This window comes from Ovis aries, chromosome 1 (assembly GCF_016772045.2).
Source record: "Ovis aries strain OAR_USU_Benz2616 breed Rambouillet chromosome 1, ARS-UI_Ramb_v3.0, whole genome shotgun sequence".
Taxonomy (NCBI): domain Eukaryota; kingdom Metazoa; phylum Chordata; class Mammalia; order Artiodactyla; family Bovidae; genus Ovis; species Ovis aries.
The window spans coordinates 74861179-74885646 of record NC_056054.1 but is presented as its reverse complement, the minus strand read 5'-3'; the positions used below and the strand labels follow the sequence as shown (position 1 = coordinate 74885646).

At 34.1% G+C, this 24468-nt stretch overlaps 1 protein-coding gene across 6 annotated transcripts in view; it reads left to right on the top strand.

The window, feature by feature from the left end:
• Nucleotides 1–24468, top strand: part of DPYD (dihydropyrimidine dehydrogenase) — a 930457-nt gene that overhangs the window by 296432 nt on the left and 609557 nt on the right. Inside the window, exon 9 of one of the 6 annotated variants that reach the window (XM_012176867.5) lies at nt 1–24468. This exon is cut by the window's left edge and continues 9349 nt beyond it. The exons of the other annotated variants lie outside the window; for them this stretch is intronic. The gene's annotated coding sequence lies outside the window, so the exon portion shown is untranslated. 6 annotated transcript variants of the gene reach the window in all.

Here is a 24468-nt window from a genome sequence, read left to right as displayed (position 1 = left end):
CATCCGTCATTTTATTACAACAGACAGGTAAGGTGTTTGTTATATAGCAAAGTTTATTAAAGATTGTAGGAAAAGTATAAGTGGTAAATGAAGAGGATAAAATTAAACTAAATACTGAATATGAAAAATGTGGCTATTGAATTTGTGATTTTTCTTAGCTTTAAAGGTAATAAGATAAAATAGAAATGCATTCTCCTGTGCTACTCAGTGGAATAAAACACGTTTTATTTTAGTTCAGTATCTGTTTGACCAACTGTAAAAATATATTGAATTCAAGACTAATTTATTCAATTTTTGTTTTTTTCTTAAACTTGACTTAAATTGGATTTAGGTTTGCCTTTATGCTACCTAGAAAAATACCCTCCCCCAAGAAAAGTAAAAACTAAAACCCAAATGTTGATCATAATTAGTAATGAAAAAATCCTATTGTCATTTTGGAAAGGTATAATCAGTTGTTATTATAAAATTAAAAATTTTTGTATATAAATTTACTTCCTAAGGAAGAGAACTCTGATACAGTCAATAAATGAATTATTAAAGTTGTGTGGCCATATCTATGTTTTCCTCTGCTATTGACTGTAGAGATGCTTTATTAATGGGGGACTCTAGAGACAGTTGAATCATTGTTATGTATATCTTTTGTTCACCCTTATAATAAATTTTTGGTAGTGATTGACTAGAATTTCTAGGGGCAAAATTCTGGGTTATTATAGCATGGATCAAATAAGGACTAGAAAAGACTAAGTCTGTAATAATTGGTTCAACAGTGAAGTTTCCTGTTAGGTATAGATTTGACTCTGAAGCTGTCAGGTTTCCTTGTGACTATTTTTCATCATATTTAAATATGTTCTTTTTCCTTCTACATATATGTGTTTGTGGATACAGGTATACACATGCTATAGACACACACACTCGTTATGAAAACACCTCGGTTCTGGGCATGTGTTTTGGAGTGGAGTTGTTTGTTTCATTTTAATTCTGAACTACCATATTTTTGCAATTTAAAGTCAACTTTCTGAAAAATAGAAGCTTGAGGAGGATATGAGGAAAGAGTAATTTTGTGAAGGCAACATAATCTTAAAGTTATTTCTCTTCTGTCACCCCCTTTTTTCTGTTGAATGAGATTCAGAAAGCAGCCTAGGGAAACTAGGAGAAGCAAACCTCACTTGTAGAGTTTAGAAGTTTTCTATGTATCAGGACCTCTAAGAACAAAATAAGGTACAGTTTAAAAATGCTTTGACACAGTATTATATTAAAAATTAGTTTTGAATAGTTTAATATATGTAGCTATATTTTTTACCTAACTGTGTCCATATTGTCTGAAACTGTTATTTGAAAAATCTAGTATTTTTGTGTTATTCTTCGAATCCAACTCTGACATCACTGAAAAATAGCAACAGACATACTTAAAGTATTATCAATAATAAATGACTTTCATTCTCAAATCTAGACATCATAATAAAAAGCAGAGACATGCCTTTGCTGAAAAAGGTTTGCATAATCAGAGCTGTGGTTTTTCCAGTAGTCAGGTATAGGATGTATGGACCATAAAGAAGGCTGAGCACTGGAGAATTGATGCTTTTGAATTGTGGTTCTGGAGAAGACTCTTGAGAGTCCCTGGACAGCAAGGAGATCAAGCCAGTCAATCCTAAAGGAAATGAACCCTGAATATTCATTGGAAGGACTGATGCTGAAGCTGAAGATCCAGTACTTTGGTCAGCTCTGATGGGAAGAGCTGATTCACTGCAAAAGACCCTGATGTTGGGAAAGAATGAGGGCAGAAGGAGAAGGGTGCAACAGAGGATGAGATGGATGGATAGCCAACTCAATGGACGTGATTTTGAGCAAACTCAGGGTGACAGCGAAGCACAGGGAAGCCAGGTATGCTATAGTACATGGAATTGCAAAGAGCTGGACATGACTTAGCAACTAAACAACAGTCATTCTATAATTTTTATAATGCTAAATCTTTAACTCCTGTTATTGCTTATATCACCTCATTTAGTTGTTTCATTCAGGAAATATTGAATTCTTAATAGGTGATTAATATGGCCTTGCTATCAAGAAGCTTGCAGCTTTGAGGGAATACAGACATACAAACATTTCCTGATTATTCCCCAGGTATCTGTTTCTTTCTTTCCTATGATATGTAACATGGTGGCACAGCATCTAAAAATTGTATTTTCTAACTTTTATGTGCTTCTATTTAATTCATCCTAGGCTATTAACCTCTATAGGAAAAAGACAAATCAAAGATTATGTAAGGGGCAAGAGATGAGAAGGACACCCAGATATAGGGAATATCATATGTAACAGCTCCTTATTGTTGCTGTAGCTTTTACTGCTAGGAGTATGTTCTGGAAGACAGGTTCAAACAAATAGTCAGATTCTGCAGATGTTACATGGTTTGCACATGAGTTTAGTTTAGTTGGTTAGTTTATTCCTTTTGTACTGTGGAAGATGAAAGAATGTAATGTGAGAGGTAAGAGATATGAAAGACAGTTTGGTGGCACTGTGGAAATGGATTGTGGAAGGTCCAGATCGGACACTCGGAGATTTTTACATTGTGCCTAATTCAGGTAAAATAAAATTGAAGGCCTGAAGTAGGGCTGTGAGAGCTGAAAGCAGGGAACAAACATGAAGAAGTGCAATGAGTAGGTGTTAACACCTGATTAGATATGATCAATGGAGAAAAGGAGCAAGGATCAACAAGGCAGGTGCAGAATTGAAGGAAGAGCTATAAGTCATGGATGGCTTCAACAATTCTTTTGACCAATTGGATGGTGATATCAGTTTACCAATGGAATAAGAAAGGAGAAGATTATGATTTCTGATCTGACCTCTTCCATTTGGGATTCCTTGTGATATCCTGGTGGAAAGATGCAATAAACCCTCATCTGTAGCTGATTATGTCTGTAAATCAAATGTGAAGTGTGGGCAGGAGAGCTGAATTTGGTATTACTTGCTGTGTGCCTTAGCAAAAATAAATGAATAAATAGATAAGCCTTAAAGCTGGTTATATTCCGTCAATATCCCACAATTCATAATTATTGGGAGTAATAGAACTAATGCAAGTTGTTTTTTCAGTGAAACTGGCATATGGTAAGGAATTAAAAAATGGCAGTCTTTACTCTTATCAGCTTATATGTATTATATGAAGTCTTGGCATCAGTGAGATTATGTATTTGTTTCTTATAACTGCCCTATATGGCTGAGAAACTAAGGCCCAGTGAAACTGTATAACTGCCCACAATTAAGAGTGTGATACTCAGACACATTGCAATGACTTTATTCTAATTCTCTATCTATGAATATTATTTCAACATGACTTATTCATAGTTATTTTTACTTTTGTTCTGTCCCATTATTTTGTCCCAGCATAAATTAGGTAAATCTTTGCTAAGAGGAAAGTTTTGTGGTTTTTAAGAAAAAGTGATGTTAGCTCACATAAAGAAGCTGAATTTCTTTAATAGGATGTTGGTATTAGCTGTTGATGTACAGAACCAATATCCCCAAACCTGGATATTATTTGCTAAGGAGTTAGAAATGTTAGATATCTGTCAAAAGTAAGCTTGGGATACTAAATAATATTGAAAATATACCTTTGAAAACAAAATTTTGTATAATACATATATATTTAGAGAAGAAATTGGGAAAGCAATTTTTTACTTAAAAAATAATCTTGGAGTCCTTACAAAGGACATGGTTAACAAGGGTTAACATGAGATATAGTTACAAAGGTTATTGATTTTTTTTCATAAAGACATGTTCATCACATAAAGTAAGATGTGAGTTTTCCACACATTTTCAATAACCAATAAAATTATTTTGCAAAAAAAATTCAGTTTTCCATAATTTATTTTTAACTTTGCTTCTTCCCTAGAGCATTGTTACTGGCTTTCTGTATTTTGTAGTTTACCTAAATATAGTACTACTATATGCTTAATACATTTAGAAATTCTCTTAATTACACAACTATTAGATAGATACAGCTCTAAAATTATCTTTTGCCATCATTAGGGTTTAGTATTGTATTCTCCTAATGTCTGTAAAATATGCATTATGTATTATGGAAATGTAAAATCAGTCTTCACAGATTCTATATGTTTTCACAATGCAGAATAACTGAACATATGCTCTTCACAAACCACTGCAGGTTGATTAGTATAGAAAATAGAGGGAAGGAGGAATATCTTAGGCAAGTCTTATCTCAGAGCTTATGTTTACCCTCTTAACAAAATGAATTTGTAGTAATGAGTTGCACTAAACTCTACCCAATACTTATTACTACAGATAATTTTTGTTAAATTTACTAAACAGATCTTTTAAACATTGGTAATTGTTGTTGTGTTAAATTATTTTCTCCTCAACATTATAACTTTTTAGAATACTGATAACAATATGTAAAATTATTCATTCATTTTTATTCAATTTTTAAAATTATACTGGTTTTATTTCTATTCAAAAAGAACTAATTGTCCAAAAATGCTTAAATTTGACATTAAAATCACCTACCATTCAGTTGAAACGTGTTGTATATTTTTCTTATCAAATTGGTTGCAATGGACAGTTCCCTTTTATTTATAGTAGGATGCTGAAAGGATTCTGGGATCCTGTAGGAATTCTTAACATGTTCCTGATCATCCCAACCATTGTAGATGAGTGCCAGGATACTGAATAGTTAAACACAAGCTTGTTGATCACAGATGTCAGCGCTCCTCAAATAGTTATAATGAAAATGAACTAAAATCCTCAGCCAAGTCATTTAGAAGGTTTTAAATGTCTATTAATCAGTCTAGAGAATGTTTCATGATTACTTTGTGAGGACTGTTTTGAAATGCAGCTTTCTCTGGTGGGTCCTGAATCTGAGTTGTGGGAATTGTCTTTGTTGAGTATTTTGAAAAAAAAAAAAAAAAAAAAACAACCTTTAAAAGTTCTATCAGTAACTTGATAAACTTGAGAAAAACCATTCTAGAAAGTTCATTTGGTGTTTTTGAAAGGTTTTCTTATCTAATGCAAATAAATCTCATCTGTTGAATCATAAATGTCAAATTTGGCACGAATCATCAATGCCTAAGAGCTTTGCTAACATCTTCTTGAACGCTTACTATGTGTTAGAGGCTTATTGTACCCATGATCTCATTGGATCTCATGTAAACTGCACTGTATTTCCATGGAGTAGGTGTTTGTTACATCAGTTTTAATGCTGAGAAAACATGTCTAGGGTAGAAAAGTTGCTTGCCTAAGATCACCTAGATTCTCAAGAACTGAGGCATACATCCGAGCTTTATGGTTTTCTTACCATTCCACTATATCCCATAGAGTAATCATGGGGAAGTAACTTAAAAGTGGTGTATAATGGCTTAAGGGAAGAGGAGAGGTGAAAAAGTTATAGTTACTGTTTTAGTAGAGAAATCTGAATACATTTTATGGCAAGGCAAAGAAGAAAATGGAAAACAAAAGTTTGAAATGATGATATTTAAGGAGGAGAAGGTGGGGAAGAGTAAGAAGAGACTAGGAAAGAACAGCATAGGCAGATGTGTTAGTTTTTGAAAGTCATAAGGATGTTTTTCCTCACTGACAGTTTGGTGAAGATGGGAAAAATTCTGCGGTAGAACATGATAGCCAAGTGAGGGGGTGAGGTAGTGGGGAGAGGGGAGAGAGAACCTTGTCTCAAGAAGGTAAAAGAAAAGAAACTGCTCAGCAAAATAGAGATACATAGACATAGAACATTAAAGTGTTACTGAAGTACTTTTACATTTACGGGAGTCTTAACCAGTTTATTTTTATGGGATGAAAGGAAGAAAAGGAAAGAAAACCCTTTATTGTAAAAGAGGAAACACATTGCGTTGATACCTTTATTGAATATTAATTTCATTTTTTATTTGTATTTAGAACAAAAGTAATATCTCTTGAATTTATTACAGTGAAATAAGTTATTATTTTTCAATGGGATTGTAAGAGACCTACAAAATTATTATCCCTTCAAGCAGATATATATATATATAAAGCCAAAAGCACAAAAAGCTGATTTGAGCCCGTTTGTCTATCTAGAAGTTATACTCAGCTATAAGTAATTTATTGCTTTGAAAAGGAGTTAATTCTATCAGGTCACTGAATAACCCCGACAGTAAATTATTATGACAAATATATTACCCTCAAAAATACAGTATTATTAGCCTTTAGCAACAATTTGTGTTTTGCTTGGGTACAGTGATGAAATATACCTTGCCATTAGAGAATATTTCTATTAGGAAAATGTAGGACATTTTGTAAGTTAAAAATTAAAGATAAATTCATCCTTAAGCATATCATGCTGTGTTACTGGAGCTTTGTAGGCTGGGCTTATGTGAAAAGCAGATGACTATGAATGTACAATATTCATGTATGAGGTGGAAAAGGAAGAAGTTAAAGTATGAGGAGAGATGAGAGAGCAAAATAAACGTATTTGAAATTCAATGAAGAATGATCTAATTGAGCATTAATGTAAAAACTTGAGTTCTTACACTCTGTGTATACATTTCACTTTTAAATAATCTAGGTCAACTATAGAGCTTGAGTGAAAAAAATAACAAGTTAAAACAGCCTTATTTGCTGACTTGAAAAATGAGGTAATTCGTTTTGAGCTAAGCCTTTAGGCCAAACCTTTAGTCAAAAGAAAAGAGTGGGTTATGCCAAAGGCTTAATTAGCCATATGTTAAAGGACAATAGTTCAACATATGTAGTATGGAAAATATGTCTCATTATAGATTGATCTTTTTAAACTATACCTATTTGGAACACTGCAGATAACCAAAGAATTTCCATTATTGAATATGTAGATCAGATACTACCCATGTACTGGTGCACAAGCTGTATTCTGTGATATAAAAGTGATCATTGGAATATTTCTCCTGAATCTCCACAGTGCCAATTTACAAGCGGCCTATTTGGACTTATCTAATTATATCAAAATTATATATTCATCCTACAGATATTTCCCATGATCTCCTATAGCAATAAGAACCTTCTAGATTTTTAAAATGCATAGTCAGATTATCACCTGGGCTTAAAATTATAGAGGCAGTAAAGCAGTAAAGGATAGGAGCAGGGAATTCAAGGTTAAACAGACATGAATATAATCCCAATTGTGTTAAATATTCCTGGTTCGATTCCTGGGTCAGGAAGATCTGCTGGAGAAGGCATAGTCTACCCATTCCAGTATTCTTGGCCTTCCCATGTGGCTCAACTGGTAAAGAATCCTCCTGCAATGCAGAAGACCTGGGTTCGATCCCTGGGTTGGGAAGATCCCCTAGAGAAGGGAAAGGCTACCCATTCCAGTATTCTGGCCTGGAGAACTCCATGGACTATAGAGTCCATGGGGTCACAGTCATACATGACTGAGCGACTTTCACTTCACTGTTAAATATTAGCTGTGTGAAGTGAAAGTTGCTCAACCATGTCAGACTCTTTGTGACCCCATGGACTATAAATTCCATGGAATTCTCCAGGCCAGAATACTGGAGTTCCATTCTTCACGGGATATTCCCAACCCAGGGAATAACCCAAACTCAGGTCTCTCACATTGCAGGCAGATTCTTTACCAGTTGATCCACCAGGGAAGCCCAAAATTTATTTGGCTTTGCTGAGTCTTACTTGCCACACAAGGGATCTAGTTCCCTGACCAGGGATTGAACCTGGGCCCCCTGCATTGAGAACCTCAGAGTCTTAACCATTGGGCTACCAGAGAAGTCCCCGCTTTGAATAAATTCTTTACCTTCTCATTGTTTAGGTTTCCTCATCTTTTAAGTGGAGATAGTAATTTGTCTCATGCGTCTTACTCTGATGATTATGTTAATTTAATACAGTTCTTAGTACCAAGAGCTCAATGGTTGTTAGTATAATTTTCATTGAAGTTATGGATTTCCCTTAAAATCCTTGTGATTATAAGATAGGTGAAAAAAACACTTGTGAGAAAGAAATTTTAAAAATGAAACATTAAAATTTGATAAATAAATTGTACTTCATCAGAATTTAAAACTGCCCTTTAAATGAAATAGCAAATCACAGATTGAGAGAAAATATTTCATACATACATGTATATATATTTCATGAAATATATATTATATGTGTGCTCAGTTGCATCCAACTCTTTGCAACCCCATGGAATGTAGCCTGCCAGTCTTCTCTGTCCATGGGTTTTCCAGGCAGAATACTGGAGCAGGTTGCCATTTCCTCCTCCTGGGGAGCTTACTGACCCAGGGATTGAACCCGTGTCTCTTGCATCTCCTGCTAGTCGTAAATAACCCACCTGCCAATGCAGGAGATACAAGAGGTGTGGATTTGATCCCTGGGTTGGGAAGATTCCCCTGGAGGAGAGCATGCAACCCGCTCCAGTATTCTTACCTGGAGAATCTCATGGACAGAGGAACATAGCAGGCTACAGCATTGCAAAGAGTCAGACACGAAAAAGTGACTTAAGCATCTGTATATATATTTAAACCTAGACAGTGTATTAAAAAGCAAAGATATCACTTTGCTGACAAAGTTCGGTATAGTCAAAGCTATGGTTTATACAGTAGAAAGAAAGAAGAAAGAAGAAGAAAGTCACTCAGTCATGTCCGACTCTTTGCGACCCCATGGACTGTAGCCTACCAGGCTCTTCTGTCCACGGGATTTTCCAGGCAAGAGTACTGGAGTGGGTTGCCATTTCCATTATACAGTAGGCATGTATGTATATGAGAGTTGGACCATAAAGAAAGCTGAGCGCCGAAGAATTGATGGATTCAAATTGTGGGTCCTGGAGAAGACCCTTAGAGAGCAAGGAGATCAAAACAGTCAATCCTAAAGGAAATCAATCCTGAATATTCATTGGAATGACTCATGCTGAAGCTGAAGCTCCAATATTTTGGCCACCTGATGTGAAGACCCAACTCACTGGAGAAGACCCTGATGCTGTGAAAGATTGAGGGCAGGAGGAGAAGGGGGCGGGGGGCAGAGTATGAGATGGTTGGATGACATCAGCAACATAATTGACATGAGTTTGAACAAACTCCGGGAGGTAATGAAGGACAGGGAAGCTTGGTGTGCTGCGGTTAATGGGGTCACAAAGAGTTGGACATGAGTTAGTGATTGAACAGCAACATAGTGTTTATATATTTCTAGAATATGCTAGAAATTATTTATGTTATACAAGAAAAACAATCCAGCTTAAAAAGAAGCAAAAGCTTTAAACAGACAAATAAATACATAGGGCTAGCCAATATGTATATGAAAAAGACGCTAAACATCATTAGTCGTTAGATAAATGGAAATGAAAACTACACAGGAAAACCACTTCACACTCACTGGCATGACTAAGGTAAAAAGACTAATAATACCAAAATTGCCAAGAGTATAACGCAACTGGAACTTTCGTACATTACTGGTTGGAGTGTAAAATGTACTTTGGAAAGCAGTTTAGTAAATTTTGATATGGTTAAACGTATACCTACCCAGTGATGCCAGTGCCAGATATTTCACCAGGAGAAATAAGAATATGAACACAACAAAGACTGCTAGATGAATACTCATATTAGCCAAAAATGGAGATAAATTCTTCACAAATATCTATTAGTAGATAAATGGATTAAACAAATTCTGGCATATTCACCAATGAAATAATCCTGAACAAGAAAAAAGAATGTATTAGTGATACGTGAAACAACATGGCTGAATCTTGACGTATTGAACAAAAGAAATTGTAGGTACTGCTTGTTAAGCATTCAGTAACCGAGAAAACATTGTACTTGTCTTCAGGAAGACTAAAGACTCATTGTGTGTAAAGTAACAGTTTCAAAACATCTTGATATTGTATGTAGTGACTGAAAGATGCCCAGTTTTGTGGGAGCACAGTGGGGTTGCCTGACATTATCCATGACCCTGATGAATATAAGTGTAAGAGTGTTTTTTTTCGGGTAGGGGAAGGGAGTCATGGATACTTCCTAGAGAGAATGGCAGCTTTACTGAGATGAAAGAATGATTAAGAGGTAGCAGGAAAAGAGAAGATGGAGGGAGAGGTTATTTCTGCCAGAAGGCTCAAGAGAGCAAGTTTTCAGTGAACTAGCATAGAAAATCCTGAGTACTTTTAATGTTGTTGAAGTGTGTGAATCTCTTATTGTTGAATGTTTGGCTTGAAGAGTTAGGCAAGAAGCAGATATTAAAAGACTGCTTAGGAAGCTAAGGAAGTTGCACTTTATTCTGTTGAATACAAAAGAGGATTGAAAGGTTTTAAGCAGCGTAGTCTATACAAATAGGATATGCATTTGAGAGTAACAAGACTGGGCATATGGAGACAAGTGGTCAATTGTTATACAATCTAGATAAGAAATGATTAGAAATCAAACTTGGGCCAAAGATGAGTTATGTAATCAATATTTAGGTCTAAAGGTTTAGGTCTTTTTTAATTTAAAATTAGGAATCTTAACGAGAAGTTGGGAAAACAAATGACTACTTAGCAGCTATTAGACTTATATCTGCAGTCTTGCTCTTAAGTTCCTGTAGCTTCGGCTTTTCAATGTAGTATTAATCTCTATGTACATAGCATAAAATCTAACATTATCATAAAAGTGAAAATCATTATTTTCACCAAATGAAGCTATATTACCCTGGCATTGACATTATTGAAATGATATACTTTGATCAGCATTTTCAGATTATGTAAAATTATTCTTATAATTGGTTTCAAAACACTTTTTCATATTTATCTCTTGGAATATTAAAGCTCATTAGGAAATGTATATTTAGATATTCAAGAAAATTAATTTGTAAAGTTAAAATGTAAACATAGCAACTAATTGAAATGCTTAATAGAGCATCAACAAAAATTAAATTCTACTATAACTGAACAAAGTATTTTCTTGATGTTCTTATGGTTCGATAAAAACTGCAGGTACTATCTATAGAATAAGAGCTAATAGAAATTTTGAATGGAAATAAGCAACTGAATTTCTCTAAGTTAATTTCTCTAAGTGTGGTCCTGTAGGTATATTTGAACCATTAATTGACCTTAAAATGTTTAAATTCTCATATGAAATTCAACAGCATTTGAAGAGTATCTGGTTTTAAAAGTCTTCAGGAATAATTCTAATTAGAAATTTTTATAGTCATATCATCTAGAGAATGGTCTCTGAGAAGAACTGAGTAAGCAATCATCTTCAATATCCCTCATTAGTCATATAATAAATATATTTCTGTTTGGAATATGTTATCAATGTTTATTAGTTTTCTGATACCATTGTTAGAAGAAAAATGCAGTATAAACTTAATTTTCTGGACAACTCATATTCCTTTGTTAGAGAATGATCTTTTATCAGATGTACCTGTAACTATAAGAAAATGGATAGTTTTTCATTTATATTCAATGTATTTAAAATAAAACTGGCTGTTTAATCTATAATGTCAATAGGATGTAATATCATTGATTGACAAAAACCCCAGCACTGTCAAAAAAATTTGATTTTATATTTTATTAAGTCATATAAAATATTGACAGCTTTCTTTAAAAGTCAGAAGCATGAACCAACTCATGGGCAAGACTGTATTTTGAATTTAGAAATGTAAATATACAAATACTAATACTTTCTGGAATTTTTAGTAAATAAATATTTATAGAAAGCCACAGCTGATTTTTTTTTTTTTTGCCTTATGTCTTTCATACTTATTGGATAATTGTACAGTGAAGGTGCTAAAGAATACAGTTAATGCAATGATTTTAGAAATTACATTTGAACTTGAAAGTTCAAGTTAAGTCTGGGAATATAGACCAAAGAGAGAAAAGCTACACCTACGAATAAATTTTCTAGTTCTATTCAAGTTATTTAAAAGAAAATAGAAAAGTTTCCAAGTATTAACACAAAGTAAGATATAGTACAGAAGTTCTTATTTTTATAATTAGTTTAGTGAGACTTCCATTTGAAAATGTCAGGTTGAATACAAGCATATCCTTCTATCCTACACTGAATTGCTGCTAAAATAAAAGCTACAGAATTTTTCAAATGCCATAAGTTCTGCCCACCCCACCAAAAAAGAGTTGGAGAGGAAGCAATGATAAAATTTTAGAAGCTGAAAATCACTGGCTATATGAGATCAGAATAAGCAGGCCCCAGGAAACTGAGTCCGGAACTGGACAGACAAGGAATATCATGATGTGCATCACTGGATCCACTTAGTGTTTCAATATTAATAATACCGTGTAGCTGTAGGTGTCGGAATGAAGGAACTTTGCCAAAAGTCTGTTAAAAAGTAGCTAAATCTCTTGATTCCCTCATCTACCTTGAATAGCTCAAGAACTGTATCTGTTTAGTTCAGTAAACTCTGTGCCTAGACTGGAGGACACAAGACACAAATGTACTCTAGTGAAAAAAAGCCTATATACACCATATTATGTATAAAGGAGATAACTAATGACATAGTGTATAGCACAAGGAACTCTACTCAATGCTCTGTGGTGACCTAAATGGAAAGGAAATCCAAAAATGAGGGAATCTATCTATCTATCTATCTATATATATATACCTGCAACTGATTCACTTTGTTGTACAGCAGAAACTAATACAACATTATAAAGTAACTATACTGCAATAAAAATTAAGAAAAGAAGTATACTCTAGTGAGAAAAAAAGGAGGATTAAGCGAATTTCTACATTATGAGTGAGTGAATTTTTCTATAAGTTATGATTCTTATTATCCCTCTTCTCACTGGGCTTTCAGAGCAGCCGCTTTGTAGGTAGAATATGACAGTCCAGCGTGGTTGTCTGTCTTGCAAGTTGTGTTGTTATGACTTGTGAAGAGATTGGTAGCTAATGGAAAATGGTACATTAAATTTATAAGAGAAATGGAATACAATAAAGTCAGAGCTTCAGGAGATGTAGCTATTTTGAAAAGTCCTTTCAATCTTCTAAGCCCTCATTCTTATTAAAAAAAAATAATGATATTCTTAATCAATTATTTTTCATTAAGTTAAAGAGGAAAATGTCTTTATTTTGAGTTTCCTAGGCGTGTTATCCCACTTTCAGCCTTATTTCATCTAAAACAGTGAAAGCTAGGTGACTCAAAAAAACACTTAAAAGTCAATATTTTTATTAATTGCTTTACAACACAAGTCCATTTGTATTTATCCCAAATGTGTACAGTTTTTAAGTTTTTGTTTCCTTGAGTGGCAGGAGATGCCTGTGCTTTGTGTACTTGTGTGTGTTATAGTCATTTGATTGTTTCTTCTATAAAAAGACTATTTTAAAATATTTTAACTTTCATTATTGAGTTCTGAAGGTTTTATTTCCCTTGCTCTGGCTGAGTTTTAAGAATCAACTTGTTTAAATGAAAATAAACCATGACACTCCATAAGAGATGACCGCTTTCACTGTGGAGCTGGGATGGCTAGATCTATTGCAGCAGGCAACATGGGAAGAAACTCACAAAAAACATCTGAGAGCTGAAACAGCGGTTACAAATGTGTCTCACTCTGACCATGTTTCAGCCTCTAAGGAAAAATAAATACATACTCATTTGTAAGAAAGTAATGTAGTAATTTGAAAAATCAAATCCATGACACTTCATTATGGAATCATGTAGGATTTTATTTTCAAGATGCCTCATTTCAAAATTAATTGTAAAGATATTTTTCTTAGGAAATGCAAGTGTTTAATCATATTTGTATATATTCAAGTAGGACACAACAGATAGAAATATATCCCTTTTATGGTAGCCCATTTTTTGATTCATTAGTTTTTAAGTTTTATATTATTGTTTGCTATTTAATATTTTGCTAATTTTTATAAAAGATATTTCTAATAAATAGGATAATATAGTCAAAAAATTCCTTTTTTAAAGATATGTATTTGCTGCTCTAATCAGATAATATATGTTAGTGATTCTATGTAGAAATGTTACAGGGATATGATATTATATTCTTACAAAGATTACAATAAGATATCTCACAAATTTAGAAAATCATATGGCACTCTGTATATAGACATTTTATTATACAATTCCCTACACTTCTCTGAATATTAAAAAGCCAAATACATTCTATTCCTTTTGTAAAGTTACTATTGAATACTGTTACATTGGTCAGTAAATTTTATCTATTGACTGGTAAAACAAAATTTCTTGCTAAAAATAGTCTCTCCTGATGCACTGGTAAATTTTCTTGCATTAGATATTGATATCTATGTAGTTTATAATCATTTCATTTTTACTCCATTGCCAGGAAACTCAGAGTTAATGGAGTATTCAATCAGTGTAATTATCTCAAATATTATATTATGTCAAATACAGTATGAAACCAGGAGAAAATATAGCTACATGTTTGCAACCTGTTTGGCCATATGCAAATTTGTGAATGGCATCTCTATTTATCACCATTAATTTTTGATATTATTGGGTTAGTTGAGATAAGATAGGGGTTATAAACTATAGAGGACTTCTGGATAAGTTATTGCACATACATATGGAGAGCACATGCACAATAATGATCAGCTAGACATCAAGTTCAGCTTTAAAAGAGATCTGATTCTGATTTCTTTCCTCAAACTCTTCTAAACCGAAATGTACAATTTCACAACTAAAGGCTTATTATTTAGCATAAGGACAACATTGTATGCTATCCTTGTTAAATATATATCTGTCTTGGAAGAATAAAATTTTAGCATTATCACTTATTTTAAACCTAAAATATTTCAGATCCTTTTCTTGCAGGAAATTAAAAAAAGAATATAGAATGGGTAGAGAAAGAAAAGGAGGGGAAAGTTTGGTCTTATAAAAATGTAAAGACAAAAAAATTATCAAGGCATAAGTAAGAAATTCAAATTCTGACTGCTAAAGACTATTTTTACTCATTATTTTATTCAATTATTTGTCATTTTTAACAAGTGTTATTGTTCAAGGTACTCTACTAGCCATTAGCAATTCTGTGATTATTTAGATATACTCTCTTCATAGCTAAACTCGTAAATCTTTAAGGGGGGAAAAATACTGTACTAAAATATCCATACAAGGGAGAACAGAGAAGATATTGAATGACTATCTAGGGTGAGACTTTAACTTGGTAGGGTGGGAGTTTTTTAGACAGAAAAGGTGAAGTAACTCCACTACTGGCAGAGAAGATAGTGTCCCCCACAAGACAAGACTTGAAGGAACTGAGTGGAAATCATGACACGTATTGAGTGATGTGTTCCAGGGTTCATGCTGAAGGGTAGAGTGGATAGGGCATGAGAGTAGGGCATGAATAAATTGTCATGGGTCATATATGAAGTTAAGAAGTCTGTGGAGTTTGGATTTATCCCTGGGGCAGTGGGAAGCATTTGGATTTCTGGACTGATATTATTGGAGCCTCCATGGGGAAACAATAGAAACAGAGACTTTATATTTGGGACTCCAAAATTACTGCAGATGGAGACTGCAGCCATGAAATTAAAAGACGCTTGCTCCTTGGAAGAAAAGTTATGACCAACCTAGACAGCATATTAAAAAGCAGAGACGTTACTTTGCCAACAAAGGTCCAGCTAGTCAAAGCTATGGTTTTTCCAGTAGTCATGTATGGATTTGAAATTTGGACTATAAATAAAGTTGAGCACCGAAGAATTGATGCTTTTGAACTGTGGTATTAGAGAAGACTCTTGAAAGTCCCTTGGATTACAAGGAGATCCAACCAGTCCATCCTAAAAGAGATCGATCTTGAATATTCATTGAAAGGACTGATGCTGAAGCTAAAATGAAACTCCAATACTTTGCCCATCTGATGCAAAGAACTGACTCATTCGAAAAGACCCTGATGCTGGGAAAGCTTGAAAAGGGGATTAGAAGGGGACGACAGATGAGATGGTTGGATGACATCACCGACTCGATGGACATGAGTTTGAGCAAGCTCTGGGAGTTGGTGATGGACAGGGAAGCCTGGCCTGCAGCAGTCCATGGGGTCGCAAAGAGTTGGGCAAGACTGAGCAACTGGGCTGAACTGAACTGATGCTTAGGAGTGTTGCCATGCACACACACGTGCACAAATGCCATAGTAGTGTCACTCTTTCCTCTTCCCTCAAGTTAACATTCTATACGGTCAGCTGAGACTTGACTGAAATCATGGTAACATGCTTTTCATGTCACTTTTCTTACTGATTTTGAATCCCTCAGATCTGATCTGAAAAAAGATCTTGCAAAATTTCACATAATTTTTATTACAAATTTACTGAAAAAGGACCATATAAGAAAGTATGACTTTTTGCACCATACCTTAATGAGAGAGAATTTATGAATAATTAGTAATGATATTGATTCATAATGATGAAATGAAATATTTATGAAAGATTTCCTTTATGTTTAATTGCATGGCAGTCTCCAGTTCATTAATTCATTGTAAGTCAATTTTGATCTTTGAATTGGTTTTGAGTTCTTATTGTTCAAGACTTACTAATCAAAGAGAATAAATAACTTGAGACCATGCTTTTGAAAAGAAAATGAAAGTGATTGCTGAAATTCCTCTTTGCACTCTCTGTATAGCTGAGCTATTTTTAAGGCAGTAAAGAAATGCAGTTTGCATCAGTTATATGTTCTTTAGGTCATAAGGATGTTATGGCGTGTCTCTAGTGACTCATGATCCATAAGATCATCTGTAATATCTTGTATTACAAGTCGATCCATTTTCCATAATGTGTTTCCTTAGGAAAAAATTGAGAAAAATTTTACAGTTGTCTCTAACTTTGCTCCAGTTTCTTTTGGAGGCTTAAAAATTATTGTGGGTAGACAAATTGCCTTTCATTGTTTCTTGAAATGATTTAAATAGCTTAAGCAAAAATTTTTAAGAAAGTGCATCCCTACATCTGTGTTCTAGAAATGTGATGTGTTAGATATATTCATAGAACCAGAGCTTACATTATAAATTTATTATTTTTGTGTACCTAATTCTGAATGGACATTATGACTGCATTTATTTGCCATTTTAGATATGTAGTATGATTTCACTCAGGATAAAGCAATATAGAATCCAAATATATAATACCACATAGCATTTTAGCTGGAAAATCTATTACACCGTAGGAGGTTTCACATTTCTAAAATGCAAGCAGTGAGTACTGTGGGGTCAGGGACTAACCAGTGAATGAAAGTCAGAACTCAGAATGAAGTGCCTTTTCTGTTTAGCACTGGGCAGTGATAGAAACTGATAATGTTTGATTAATGAACGGCAGCCTTACAGCGGGTGAAAACATCTGTGAGAAGTGATTTATTATTTCAAAGGTATTGGAAGCTTGCAGTATCTTGCAGATTTAAGTATGTGTGCCTGAGTAAAATAAATGAGATGCAACATGTGAAAAATGAAAACACATTACTTGTAAAGGATGTGTCACAAGCAGGGTATTTTTGTTCAAGTACACTTTGTCATGGGGACTTTTAATGCTGCTCTGAATACAAATCATTTAACTGGTTCATAAAATCGCCTCAGTTGGAATTCTTGCATCTATCATCCAAGACATAAATGAGGGTTAAACTTAATGTGGTGTAACATCCCTTAAATGTTCAAATTTTGCATCATATACCACTGTTAAAATTGCACATATGTTTTATGTATAAAGATGAATAATTTGTAGATACTTAAAACAACAGTCCCCAAACAGAAACAAGATGTGAAGTCTTGAGGTCTTAATTGAACACTCATCAGATACTCAGAGTTAAGGATTTCACTGAAACTATTATAGCTAGACATTGGAATAATCTATCATTTTATGATTGAACAGTTTTTAGTTAGGTGACATGTTTCATGATAAATAATAGAGTGCAATGAATGGAATGGTACTATTTTAAGCACTGTTGTTGAAGCTCTAATGTGTGTGTATGTGTGTGTATTGTGTATGTGAGCGTGTGAGTATGTTTTTGTGTACACACCTTGAATTATTCCCTGTTACTTAGGTAAAAATTATACCTTTTCTATAAATGTTATTACCTTATATTTCATCTGTACTAGATCGTTATTTCAGGAAATAAAATTTAGAATTCTTCCAAGTTACTAGTAACCTGATAATAGTGATAGTGGGTTAAATCCACTGAGAAATAATGTGCAAATAAACTTGGAACAATGGGACAATTGCACCTTCAGGACTCTTAATCCTTTTTATTGTGTAATATGTGAAATGTGTCTGCTTGTTTAACTCACCACCTAAAGATACTTTTGCAAAGTTGGGTATTGTCACAATAAGGAACATATTTTTCAGATCAACAGGATTTTAAAACATGTAGTCACCATCATAAGCAAACTAAATTCTGTCAAATAAAAATGTTTAGATTTATAGAACTTACTACATGCGTTATTCTTAATGAATTAGAAACTGAAATGGGGCAAGGTTTATGCATCCGTTTTGCCCATGGTAGCTTTTGGACTGAGCATAAACTAAATCCTTATTAAATATTTTACTGAATGATTGAATACATGAAGGGATTCAGTTCAGTTCAATCGCTCAGTCGTGTCCGACTCTTTGCGACCTCATGGACCGCAGCACTCCACGCCTCCCTGTCCACAACTAACTCCTGGAGTTTACCCAAATTCATGTCCATTGAGTCGGTGATGCCATCCAACCATCTCATCCTCTGTTGTCCCTTTCTCCTCCTGCCCTCAATCTTTCCCAGCATCAGGGTCTTTAGTAAAGAAAATATATTCATTGCAAATTTATGTATTCATTTAGTAGTGTACTGGAGAAACTGCTTCATGCCAAGCATTGAGCTGGTTCTGGAAAAATCAAGATAAAGAGAACACACATAATTCCTGCTCTTAAGGAGCTCTTAGACTGGTGGGAGATAGATATTAAATACAATACATATCACACTGTGAAATAAGTTGAAAAGTGATATAATGAAGTGTAAAGAACTCTGCGGGCTTCCCAGTTGGCTCAAGTGGTAAAGAATCCACCTGCCAGTGCAGGAAACACAAGAGATGTGGGTTTGATCCCTGAGTCAGGAAGATCCTCTAGAGTAGGAAATGGCAACCCACTCCAGTATTTTTATCTGGGAAATTCCATAGACAGAGGCACCTGGTGGGCTACAGTCCATGGGGTCTCAAAGAATTGGACACAACTGAATACACATACACACACAGCAGACTGTGTGACTGCATTCCAAGGACACCTATACTGAGAGGGCGATAAGAAAAGATCATGCTAGCTGAGTGTGCAGGAAGGAAAGAAAGGAGACTGGTGGCCTGAGAGGTGAGGTAGCTGAGTTGGCAAGTGAAAGGATTCGATTTCCATTTTAAAGGCATTACTTTGGCAGCTATGGAGTGGGAGGAGTGAAAGTGGGAATTTAAGAGGCTTTAGTAATAGGAACACAAGATGACGACATTGATTCTACTCTTTTCAGGAACAGAGATGTTTACCTATTAAGGTCTCTCAACCTCTTCTCTCATTTTCTCTGTTCTCTGGGAGTGCTCATGGCCTGAAAATAAGGGGGTTTTCACCGTTACTTTTTGGTACCTCCCAACTCCTACTTCCTATATTTAACTTAGAATTATTAATGAAATCTTAATTACCATTTAAATTAAACACAGGAGCACTTGTCTGGCAATAAGACAGTCCCAGAAGAATTTTCTTGTATTTTTTGCTAATTTTCAAAAAGTCGACTCCACTGAAATGTCAAAAAATGTAATACCATCTTTCAATTACAAAGTAATAATACATGATTAAGTGCATTGTGACCATATTTAAATACATTGCTATACACAACTACAGAATCATTCAAAACTGCAAAAGAAACATATTTTAAGTAACTTATTCATGTGCAGACAAAATTATAACTCGAATAAGAAATATGAAGATGTAATAACATTCACAGAACAAATTTCTATAACTTTTATGTTTTCTAAAATTTGCTAACCTTCACTGTCAGGAATATTTTCATCTTTTTTTTCTTATGAATCAGTTTTTAAGTGAAAATAGGCACGATCATCTTGAGAACTCCTTATGTAGCTGAAAATTTTCATTAAATTGACTTCTCCAGGCTGAATAATTACAGTTCCAATTAATTAAAGACTAAAAATTGCTTCCTCAATTAAACTGAAATATGTAGGCAAACATGTAAAAATATAAACCTTCTAGATTTAAGAGTTTTCTTAGAACTCCTTGCTAAGATGTCAAATATTAATATAGCCTAACATCCTTAACATCAAAGAATATATAGAGATATGTTCTTCTTCCTAATTATGTAGATATAACATATGTAAAACAAAATTAAGATCCAGGGCATACTTAGTATGAATCTAATAAGAATTCAGAATAAATACAGGTTTCTGGTTCTTTGTATCTTTAAACTGCAACCTTGGACAAGTCACATCCTTCCCCAGTCCCAAATGCAGGGTTGATATGATGAAAAGAAATGACACATGTACAAACTTGATAATTATGCATCAGTCTATAATCCTTATAAATTTTAAGTGTTGGTGCTGACAGTGATTCCCACTTTTCATCTCCTATAAAACTAGCACGGGTTCAGGCTCATATGAGTAGGATAAGCAAACTCTATGTCCTTACATGGGTCTTTCATAAGAAAATTTGAACAGCAACCAATCCTACATTAAGATTATTTTTTGTAAAGTTTTGTATCTTCAACTTAACACTGTGGGACATTTTTTTTAGGCTGACTTTGAGGGCAGAAGGTAGCACTTGGTGATTTAAACAACTAAAAGCTAATTGTCAATATTGAGAGATTTTTCATGATGGATGAAAATTTGAGAGTTTACACTTTCAGTAGGGTTTTTGTTCTAGGAAAGAATCCAAGGAAATAGCATAGTTTATGTTATTTTGTAATAAAAGTATAAAAGAAATGTATATATTCAGAAGGATACCTATGTGCTTTGGGGAGATAGTTCAGAAAGTGATTGTAGCAGTGGATATTAAGTAACTGTATTAAATAGCTATTTAAATAGTCTCTCTCCATTCCTTCCTACATATACACACATATAAAGTTATCATATCACAATAATTTGGACTAAATGATTTTGAGGTTTGAAGAGAGAAGCTGAAGCTGAAGTAACACACAGTGTTGCTCTTACTCTATTATTTCGGTCAAAACAGACCAAAGACTATCTTTGTCGCAAAATAATCCAAATGTAAGAACAGGGTCATAGACTCCCCTAAGATTGTAAGGGGAGTAATGGCAAAGTAATCTGTAGTAGGGCATGCATGCCAGGGTGGAAGAAGTTATTATGGCCTTCAGTGCAAACAATCTACCATCCAGATAGCATGTTATGTCAAGAAAAATAGTAGAAATTTTTCCAGGTGGTTTCTCTTTTAGCATAGTCTTCCTACATTAAAATGTTCTATGGAGGATCTTGTGTGACTGAAATAAGATAGCAGGGGTCATATGCTTATGCGTAGTTTCAAAGAATCTTGTATTCCGAATGATTATGATAGAAGGTTTCAGAACTGTAGTGCTTGGATCTAAAATTCGTTTTGTTTGTTTTTTTTTGAACAAGTTACTCAATGGCTCCTTGTTTCAGTCTTTTTAAATCTGAAAAATAATATAATTTACACATAGGATAATAGGATTAAATATTTGTTAAAGATAGAATGTTTAGAATAGTATCTGGAATAAAATAAATGCTTAACGTGTTAACTATTGTTATATCTTAATGTCAGCTCTCTACAGTGAATAAAACTATATGTGCTTATGATATAAACAAATGGACTCTAGTTTTGATTATGTTTCTACCTGTTTTCTCTTACTTTTTATTTGTATAGCTACTTTCAGTAATTATGTTCTAAACTTTATTCTCAAAATACTAATTTTAACGATAATCATATAACAGAAATAAAGTTTATTCCCTAAGTGTCTGTGTTCCTAATAAGCATAAGACATAATACCTAGTGAGATGATCTACAGACATTAAACTGCTTTTAAAGCTCAGCTCGCTAATTCCATTTCCTATTACGTTAACACAGTCCACAGCACCTGACGCACTTTTACCTTGATTTTAGATTAGTTTGCCTATAATGCCTTAGACATTCTCTCTAAACACCAGATTGATCTCCACAGTTCTATGAAAGGTTGGCTTTTCTGGATAACAGCTGCTACTTGATTGAAATCCAGGATGCATCTCATTACCTAGATGATTCCTTACAACTATTTCTGTTAGACAAAAACTTTATTAATATTCTCAAACCATCACCTAGTAACACCCATAATTAAATCCAGACCTGACATTTGGTAGCTTAGTTATGATTGAAAAGTTCCTTTTAACGATAACTTTTCATGTTTCTATGAAGCTATCATCAAAGTGAAAGATAATGATAATTTGATTTGGTAGTCGCAGCAGAAATGAGAATAAGACGAGGAATGAAACAGAAAGGGCACAGTTGACTCATCAATAATTGGCAAAATATCAAATATATGAATTGGACAACAAGTAGAAGAGATTCTGAGGAGACTTTCATTTCAGTAAGCCTATTGGACATGGTTTTGGTTATGATATAGTACTTAGCAGTGTAATAATTTTAATATTTTATTAGGAAAACAAATATATAGTAAATTTACATATCTTTATTTTCAGAAGTTATATAATTATACAAAGTATATAATTATACTTTAAGATAAGTACCTTTGGCTTATTCAGAGATAAGTTTCTTTGGCTTATTCAGAGAAAGTATAAAGATGTAGCACTGTTGAATAAAGTTATGCTCGATGGTTTATTACACATTTATTACACAAGGGAGCAAACTTCTCCCTTTTTAACATGTCTGATCTTGGATTTAATTTTCCTGCTTTTAGTAAGAAACACATACTATATAGGTATATGTTAGCAGAAAACCTATATATTATACTCTTTTGTTATCATAGTTCTGTACATAGTATATCTCACCTCTAGGAATTTCTCTTCCATTTCTAATCAGGTAAATAATTGGGCTCTGGACTTCTCATTGCATGGGCTATCAATATAAGATTTCCTTAGAATAAAATATATAAACATGTTAAAAGTTAAGAATAATATATATTACTTTAATTTTTCTTTATTTGAGAAAAGGAGACTAAAATATTTAAACTTATATTTTATAGTAAATTCACATTTCTTCTGAAAGTCAACATCAATAATACCAAAAACATCGAAACACATTTTTTTCAGTACATCAAAATGTAAATATAATGTATGCTCCAAAGTATTTTACGGTTAATAATCTTGGAAGGTTCCTTTCTTTCACTGCCTAACCACCTCTGCAGGCTGCTGCTGCTGCTGCTGCTAGGTCATTTCAGTCGTGTCTGACTCTGTGTGACCCCAGAGATGGCAGCCCACCAGGCTTCCCTGTCCCTGGGATTCTCCAGGCAAGAGCACTGGAGTGGGTTGCCATTTCCATCTCCAATGCGTGAAAGTGAAGAGTGAAAGTGAAGTCACTCAGTCGCCTCCAACTCTCAGCAACCCCATGGACTGCAGCCTACCAGGCTCCTCCATACATGGATTATCCAGGCAAGAGTACTAGAGTGGGTTGCCATTTCCTTCTCCAACCTCTGCAAAATCATCCTCTAAATAATCAGTCTAAATGAATATTAAATGTTAGGTAATTAGTAAGATACTATTGTGGCATTAAAACAAAAACACTATAAGAAATTGTGGAAAAAAGCAAATGTATTTACCAATATATGAATCACACTCTGCAGAAACATATAAGAAAAATGTGCATACTAAGTTGCTTCAGTCCTGTCCAACTCTTTGAGACCCTTTGGACAGTAGCCTGCCAGGCTCCTCTGTCCATGGGAATTCTCCAGGCAAGAATACTGTAGTGGGTTGCCATTTCCTTCTCCAGGGGATCTTCCCAACTCAGGGATTGAACCCGCATCTCCTGTTGCTCCTGCGTTGCAGGCAGATTCTTTACCGCTGAGCCACTGGGAAAGCTCTATAATAAAAACAATGACGTCGTTTTTGTTCTTTAACTGGTAAATTGTGTCTGACTTTTTGTGATCCCATGGACTATAGCCCACCAGACTCCTCTGTCCATGGGATTTCCTACAGAAGAATACTGGAGTGAGTTGCCATTTCCTTCTCTAGGAGATCTTCCTGACCCAGAGATCGAACCTGTGTCTCCTGCATTGGCAGTTAGATTCTTAACCACTGCGTCATCTGGGAAGCCCCCCAAATAATGATTAATATTTTGCTGTTTATTTAAAAGAAGAAAACTTATTGTAGCATTAGTTCTATGAGTAAAAGCTATAAAACCTAAGTGCCAGAACAACACAGAAAAATAGGAGGAGCTAGAAGATGAGTTGACAGAATATAAGAAAGATGACCAAAAAAAAAACCACACCAAAAATGAAAACAAAACATAATTACTGAAATAAAGCAGTAACAAACCTAACAAATTCTCCAATTCTCCCAAAAAGAAAAAAAGAAAAACCAAAAAAGCTATGTACCAGTCTTAACCAGTCTCACTTATAAATTTTATTGTAAAATGCTAAATAAAATTTTGCAAGCAGACTCCACTAACAAAA